Here is a 7,500-nt window from a genome sequence, read left to right on the forward strand (position 1 = left end):
GGAGCCCTGCAGCCCCAGAGACCTGCAGCTTTGCAGCCCCCGGAACCCTGCAGCCCCAGAGCCCTGCAGCTCCGGGGCAGGCAGATTGGCGTCATTTTGGTCCCGGCCATCTGGTCGCCCCTCTCGCCTCGGCCATCTGGTCGCCCTGGAAGTCATGATGAGGTGCCATTCGCCTCCCGGATCCCAGCCAGGGCTCCAGGAGGTCGGGTACTTTCGCGCCTTGGGTCCCCTCTGTCACCTCGTGTGCACAGATTGCAAGAAAGTCAGGTAATTTCCCTCCGGATTACTAGGGACAGGGTACGCCCGGACACCCCTCCAAGGTTGGTGGTTCTCTGCTAGGGGGACCAGATGGGCTATGCCTGGGTAACACCTCCCTAGGCCACCCGGGGCTTCCTTCCTCCAGGCCAACGGCTTGTCAAATTGCCCAGGACGGGCTCCATGGCTCTTGGGCAGTCGTCCCCCGGGCGTCCGGGGCTCCATCCCTGCCGACGGCATGGAAAAGTGCCCGGGACGGGCTCCATACGTCCCGGGCAGTCCTCCCCCGGGCGTCCGGGGCACCCATCTCCAGGAGGCCAACAGCATGGCAAAGTACCCGGGACGGGCTCCATGGGTCCCGGGCAGTCCTCCCCCAGGCATCCGGGGCTTCCATCTCCAGGCCAACGGCAGGTCAAAGTGCCCAGGACGGGCTCCACGGGTCCCTGGCAGTCCTCCCCCACCGGGCGTCCGGGGCTCCCTTCCCCAGGCCAACGGCATGCCAGAGTGCCCAGGACGGGCTCCACGAGTCCCGGGCGTCTGGGGCTCCCTTCCCCGGGACACCGGCTTGTCAGAGTGCCCATGACGGGCTCCACGGGTCCCGGGTATCTGGGACTCCCTTCCCTGGGCCAACGGCATGCCGGAGTTCCCAGGACAGGCTCCACGGGTCCCGGGCGTCCGGGGCTCCCTTCCCCGGTCCGACGGCTTGTCAGAGTGCCCAGGACGGGCTCCACGGCTCCCGGGCGTCCGGGGTTCCCTTCCCCGGGTCAGCGGCATGTCAGAGTGCCCAGGACGAGTTCCACGGGTCCCGGGCAGTCCTCCCCCGGGCGTCCGGGGCTCCCTTCCCCGGGCCGTCGGCAGGTCAGAGTGCCCAGGACGGGCTCCATGGGTCCCGGACAGTCCTCCCCCCGGGCGTCCGGGGCTCCCTTCCCCGGGCAGATGGCAGGTCAGAGTGCCCAGGACGGGCTCCACGGGTCCCGGGCAGTCCTCCCCCCGGGCGTCCGGCGCTCCCTTCTCCAGGCCGATGGCAGGTCAGAGTGACCAGGACGGGCTCCACGGGTCCCGGGCAGTCCTCTCCCGGGCGTACGTGGTTGTCCGACAGATTCGGGCAGATGTGCTTTTACGAACCGGATCGGAATCGGCCCAAATAATAATAATAATAATAATAATAATCCCCATTTGTAAGGCGCACAATCACCCGTAAGGGTCTCTAGGCGCTAGGGGCCGTTGGGAAGATTAAGCAAGCTATTGCCCAGAGTCACATGGTGCTGGGCTAATCTGCCGCCGGTGCCGGGGATCGAACCGTGATCCCCAGATTCCAGAGTCAGCCGCCCTAGCCGCGGCGCCAGCTATTTCCCAGAGTCACGTGGTGCTGGGCTAATCTGCGGCCGGTGCCGGGGATCGAACCCTGATCTCTGGGATGCTCGAGGGTTACTACGCGCTCTACAAAAACCTTAAATAAAAAAATCTCCAGATTCCGGAGTCAGCCGCCCTAGCCGCGGCGCCAGCTATTTCCCAGAGTCACCTGGTGCTGGGCTAATCTGCGGCCGGTGCCGGGGATCGAACCGTGATCTCCAGATTCCGGAGTCAGCCTCCCTAGCCGCGGCGCCAGCTATTTCCCAGAGTCACGTGGTGCTGGGCTAATCTGCGGCCGGTGCCGGGGATCGAACCCTGATCTCTGGGATGCTCGAGGGTTACTACGCGCTCTACAAAAACCTTAAATAAAAAAAATCTCCAGATTCCGGAGTCAGCCGCCCTAGCCGCGGCGCCAGCTATTTCCCAGAGTCACCTGGTGCTGGGCTAATCTGCCGCCGGTGCCGGGGATCGAACCGTGATCCCCAGATGGGGATATCCCAAAAATCTGGCATGGATACGGCCCGCCAGGACTGGTTTGGGCACCCCTGATATAGAGGCAGTCAACGCGAAATCTGCTGGGTTCGATTCCGATCCGTGTCAGAAGGACCGTAGGGCTTGGGAGTCCGTACAACAGGGGTGCCCAAACCTGTCCTGGCGGGCCGTATCCATGCCAGATTTTTGGGATATCCCCATCTGGTGATCACGGTTCGATCCCCGGCGCCGGCGGCAGATCAGAGTGCCCAGGACGGGGTCCATGTGACCCGGGCAGTCCTATCCCCTGGGTGTACGTGGTTGTCCGACATGTCGGTCGTATTTGCTTTTACGTACTGGATCGGAATCGGCCCCCATAAAATCGTACGTAAAGTATATAGCAAATCAACCTGAAATCTGCTGGGTCAGAAAGGGCTCGATTCCGATCCGTGTCGGAAGGTTAGGAGTCCGTACAAATTTGTCGGGACGGCATGGCAGAGTGCCCGGGACGGGCTCCATGCGTCCCGGGCATTCGTCCCCCGGGCGTCCGGGGCTACATCCAGGCTGACGGTATGGCAGAGTGCCCGGGTCGGGCTCCATGGTTTTCACGGTGGTCCTCCCCTGGGTGTCAGGGGGCTCCTGGCCGACGGCATGGAAAAGTACCCAGGACGGGCTCCATGCGTCCCGGGCATTTGTCCCCCGGGCGTCCGGGGCTCCATCCAGGCCGACGGCATGGCAGAGTGCCCGGGTCGGGCTCCATGGTTTCCAGGGTGGTCCTCCCCAGGGTGTCGGGGCGCTCCATGCCGAAGGCATGGAAAAGTGCCCAGGACGGGCTCCATGCGTCCCGGGCATTTGTCCCCCGGGCGTCCGGGGCTCCATCCAGGCCGACGGCATGGCAGAGTGCCCGGGTCGGGCTCCATGGCTTTCACGGTGGTCCTCCCCTGGGTGTCTGGGGGCTCCAGGCCGAAGGCATGGAAAAGTGCCCAGGACGGGCTCCATGCATCCCGGGCACGGGCACGGGGACGGGGACAGGGTCGGGAGAGTCCAGGCGGCTTCACTTCCGTGTCCAGCCATCTGATCGCCCAGATTCCCTCGGCCATCTGGTCGCCCGGATCCCCTCGGGCATCTGGTCGCCCGCAACGCTTTCCTATGGGGCGACCAGATGGCCGAACTTCCCTGGAAGTCCCGATGAGGTGCCATTCGCCGCCCGGATCCCAGCGAGGGCTCCAGGAGGTTGGGTACATTCGTGCCTTGGGTCCCCTCTGTCACCTCGCGTGCACAGATTACAAGAAAAGGGGGTAATTTTCCTCCGGATTACTAGGGAGAAGGGTACGCCCGGACACCCCTCCGAGGCTGGTGGTTCTCTGCCATGGGGACCAGATGGGCTATGCCTGGGCAACACCTCCCTAGGCCACCCGGGGCTTCCTTCCTCCAGGCCAACTGCATGTCAAATTGCCCAGGACGGGCTCCATGGCTCCTGGGCAGTCGTCCCCCGGGCGTCTGGGGCTCCATCCAGGCTGACGGCATTGAAAAGTGCCCAGGACGGGCTCCATGCGTCCCGGGCATTCGTCCCCTGGGCGTCCGGGGCTCCATCTAGGCTGACGGTATGGCAGAGTGCCCGGGTCGGGCTCCATGGTTTTCACGGTGGTCCTCCCCTGGGTGTCTGGGGGCTCCAGGCCGAAGGCATGGAAAAGTGCCCAGGACGGGCTCCATGCGTCCCGGGCATTCGTCCCCCGGGCGTCCGGGGCACCCATCTCCATGAGGCCAACGGCATTGGCAAAGTACCCAGGACGGGCTCCATGGGTCCCGGGCAGACCTCCCCCCGGGCGTCCGGGGCTCCCACCTCCAGGCCGACGGAATGTCAAAGTACCCAGGACGGGCTCCATGGGTCCCGGGCAGCTTCCCCCGGGGCGTCCGGGGCACCCACCTCCAGGCCGACGGCATGTCAAAGTACCCAGGACGGGCTCCACGGGTCCCGGGCATTCCTCCCCCAGGTCGTCCGGGCCCTAGAGCTCCGGTGGTCCAACCTGCGCCTGAGGCCCAGCCGGGGTCCAAGAGCCCTGCCTTGCGTGGGCAGGCAGTCAGGAACCCTACCGCGAAGGCTTGGGATGGATGGGGAGCTGGGAGTCCTTTCGATCCCGGCCCTCTGGTCGCCCGCGATGCTTTCCAATGGGGCGACCAGATGGCCGGGCTTCCCTGGAAGTCCCGATGAGGTGCCATTCGGCTCCTGGATCCCAGCTAGGGCTCCATGAGGTCGGGTTCTTTTACGCCTTGGGTCCCCTCTGTCACCTCGCGTGCACGGATTGCAAGAAAGGGGGGTAATTTCCCTCCGGATTACTAGGGGCAGGGTACGCCCGGACACCTCTCCAGGGCTGGTGGTTCTCTGCCCGGGGGACCAGATGAGATATGCCTGGGCAACACCTCTCCCGGGCGTCTGGGGGCTCCATTCTCCGGGCCAACGGCATGGCTCAATGCCCAGGACGGGCTCCACGTGTCCCGGACAGACCTCCCCTGGGCGTCCGGGGCACCCATCTCCATGAGGCCAACGGGATGGCAAAGTACCCGGGAAGGGCTCCACGGGTCCCGGGCAGCCTTCCCCCGGGCGTCCGGGGCTCCCACCTTTAGGCCGACGGCATGTCACACTGCCCAGGACGGGCTCCATGGGCCCCGGACAGACCTCCCCCGGGCGTCCGGGGCACCCATCTCCAGGAGGCCAACGGGATGGCAAAGTACCCGGGAAGGGCTCCACGGGTCCCGGGCAGCCTTCCCCCGCTCGTCCGGGGCTCCCACCTCCAGGCCGACGGCATGTCACAGTGCCCAGGACGGGCCCCATGGGCCCCGGACAGCCCTCCCCCCGGGCGTTCGGGGCACATATCTCCAGGAGGCCAACGGCGTTGCAAAGTACCCGGAAAGGACTCCACGGGTACCGGGCAGTCCTCCCCCCGGGCGTCCGGGGCACCCATCTCCATGAGGCCAACGGCATTGGCAAAGTACCCGGGAGGGGCTCCACGGGTCCCGGGCAGGCCTCCCCCGGGCGTCCAGGGCACCCACCTCAAGGCCGACGGCATGTAAAAGTGCCCAGGACGGGCTCCATGGGTCCCGGGCAGCCCACCCCTGGGCATCCGGGGCACCCATCTCCAGGAGGCCAACGGCGTTGCAAAGTACCCGGGAAGGGCTCCACGGGTACTGGGCAGTCCTCCCCCGGGCGTCCGGGGGCTCCCTTCTCCAGGCCGACGGCATGGTTCAATGCCCAGGACGGGACGTCAAGTGGCCAGGACGGGCTCCATGCGTCCCGGGCATTCGTCCCGGGACGGGGACGGGGTGGGGAAGAGTCCAGGCGGCTTCACCTCCATGCCCAGCCATCTGGTCGCCCGGATTCCCTCGGCCATCTGGTCGCCCGGATCCCCTCGGGCATCTGGTCGCCCGCAACGCTTTCCTATGGGGGGGACCAGATGGCCGAACTTCCCTGGAAGTCTTAATGAGGTGCCATTCGCCTCCCGGATCCCAGCGAGGGCTCCATGAGGTCGGGTTCTTTCACGCCTTGGGTCCCCTCTGTCACCTCGCGTGCACAGATTGCAAGAAAGGGGGGTAATTTGCCTCCGGATTACTATGGGGCAGGGTATGCCCGGACACCCCTCCAGGGTTGGTGGTTCTCTGCCATGGGGACCAGATGGGATATGCCTGGGCAACACCTCCCTAGGCCACCCGGAGCTTCCTTCCTCCAGGCCAACTGCATGTCAAATTGCCCAGGACGGGCTCCATGGCTCTTGGGCAGTCGTCCCCCGGGCGTCCGGTGCTCCATCCAGGCCGACGGCATGGCAGAGTGCCCGGGACAGGCTCCATGCGTCCCGGGCCTTCGCCCCCCCGGGCGTCCGGGGCTCCATCCAGGCTGACGGCATGGCAGAGTGCCCAGGACGGGCTCCACGGGCCCCGGTCATCCGGGGCACCCTTCCCCGGGCCAGCGGCATGTCAGAGTGCCCAGGACCAGTTCCACGGGTCCCGGGCAGTCCTCCCCCGGGCGTCCGGGGCTCCCTTCCCCGGGCCAAAGCATTTCAGAGTGCCCAGGACGGGCTCCACGGGTTCCGGGCGTCCAGGTCTCCCTTCCCCGGGCCAACGGCTTGTCAGAGTGCCCAGGACGGGCTCCACGGGCCCCGGGCGTCCGGGGCACCCTTCCCCGGGCCAGCGGCATGTCAGAGTGCCCAGGACGAGTTCCACGGGTCCCGGGCAGTCCTCCCCCCCGGGTGTCCGGGGCTCCCTTCCCCGGGCCAAAGCATTTCAGAGTGCCCAGGACGGGCTCCACGGGTCCCGGACGTCCGGGGCTCCCTTCCCCGGGCCAACGGCATACAGGAGTGCCCAGGACGGGCTCCACGGGTCCCGGACGTCCGGGGCTCCCTTCCCCGGGCCAACGGCATACAGGAGTGCCCAGGACGGGCTCCACAGGTCCCGGTCGTCTGGGGCTCCCTTCCCCGGGCCAACCGCTTGTCAGAGTGCCAAGGACGGGCTCCACGGGTCCCGGTCGTCTGGGGTCCCTCCCCCGGGCCAACAGCAGGTCAGAGTGCCCAGGACGGGCTCCACGGGTCCCGGGCAGCCCACCCCCCGGGCGTTCGGGGCACCCATCTCCAGGAGGCCAACGGCGTTGCAAAGTACCCGGGAAGGGCTCCACGGGTACCGGGCAGTCCTCCCCCGGGCGTCCGGGGCTCCCTTCTCCAGGCCAACGGCATGGTTCAATGCCCAGGACGGGCTCCATGGGTCCGGGGAGGCGTCCCATGCGCCTCCGGGCTTGGGAGCCCCGGCTGGGTCCAGGGGCCCGGGCGGGCCCCGGGTCGGGTGCTCCGGCCCTGGTCCCTGTCTCCCAGCCTACCGCACTGCCAAGGGCCTAGGAATGGGTTCCGTTGTTCCCGGGGAGCCTCCCCTTGCTTGGCTGGGTTCAGGAGCAGTGGCTAGGGCCCCTGAGGGCCCGGGGAGGGCGGCCTCCCCACCCCGGGCTCTGTCCTTGGTCCTGCTGCGTGGCAGGGTGCCCGGGACGGGGTCCGGAGGGACCGGGGAGGCGTCCCATGCACCTCCGGGCTTGGGAGCCCCGGCTCGGTCCAGGGGCCCGGGCGGGCCCCGGGTCGGGTGCTCCGGCCCTGGTCCCTGTCTCCCAGCCTACCGCACTGCCAAGGGCCTAGGAATGGGTTCCGTTGTTCCCGGGGAGCCTCCCCTTGCTTGGCTGGGTTCAGGAGCAGTGGCTAGGGCCCCTGAGGGCCCGGGGAGGGCGGCCTCCCCACCCCGGGCTCTGTCCTTGGTCCTGCTGCGTGGCAGGGTGCCCGGGACGGGGTCCGGAGGGACCGGGGAGGCGTCCCATGCACCTCCGGGCTTGGGAGCCCCGGCTGCGTCCAGGGGCCCGGCCGGGCCCCGGGTCGGGTGCTCCGGCCCTGGGCC

This window comes from Lissotriton helveticus, chromosome 12 (assembly GCF_964261635.1).
Source record: "Lissotriton helveticus chromosome 12, aLisHel1.1, whole genome shotgun sequence".
Lineage (NCBI taxonomy): Eukaryota > Metazoa > Chordata > Amphibia > Caudata > Salamandridae > Lissotriton > Lissotriton helveticus.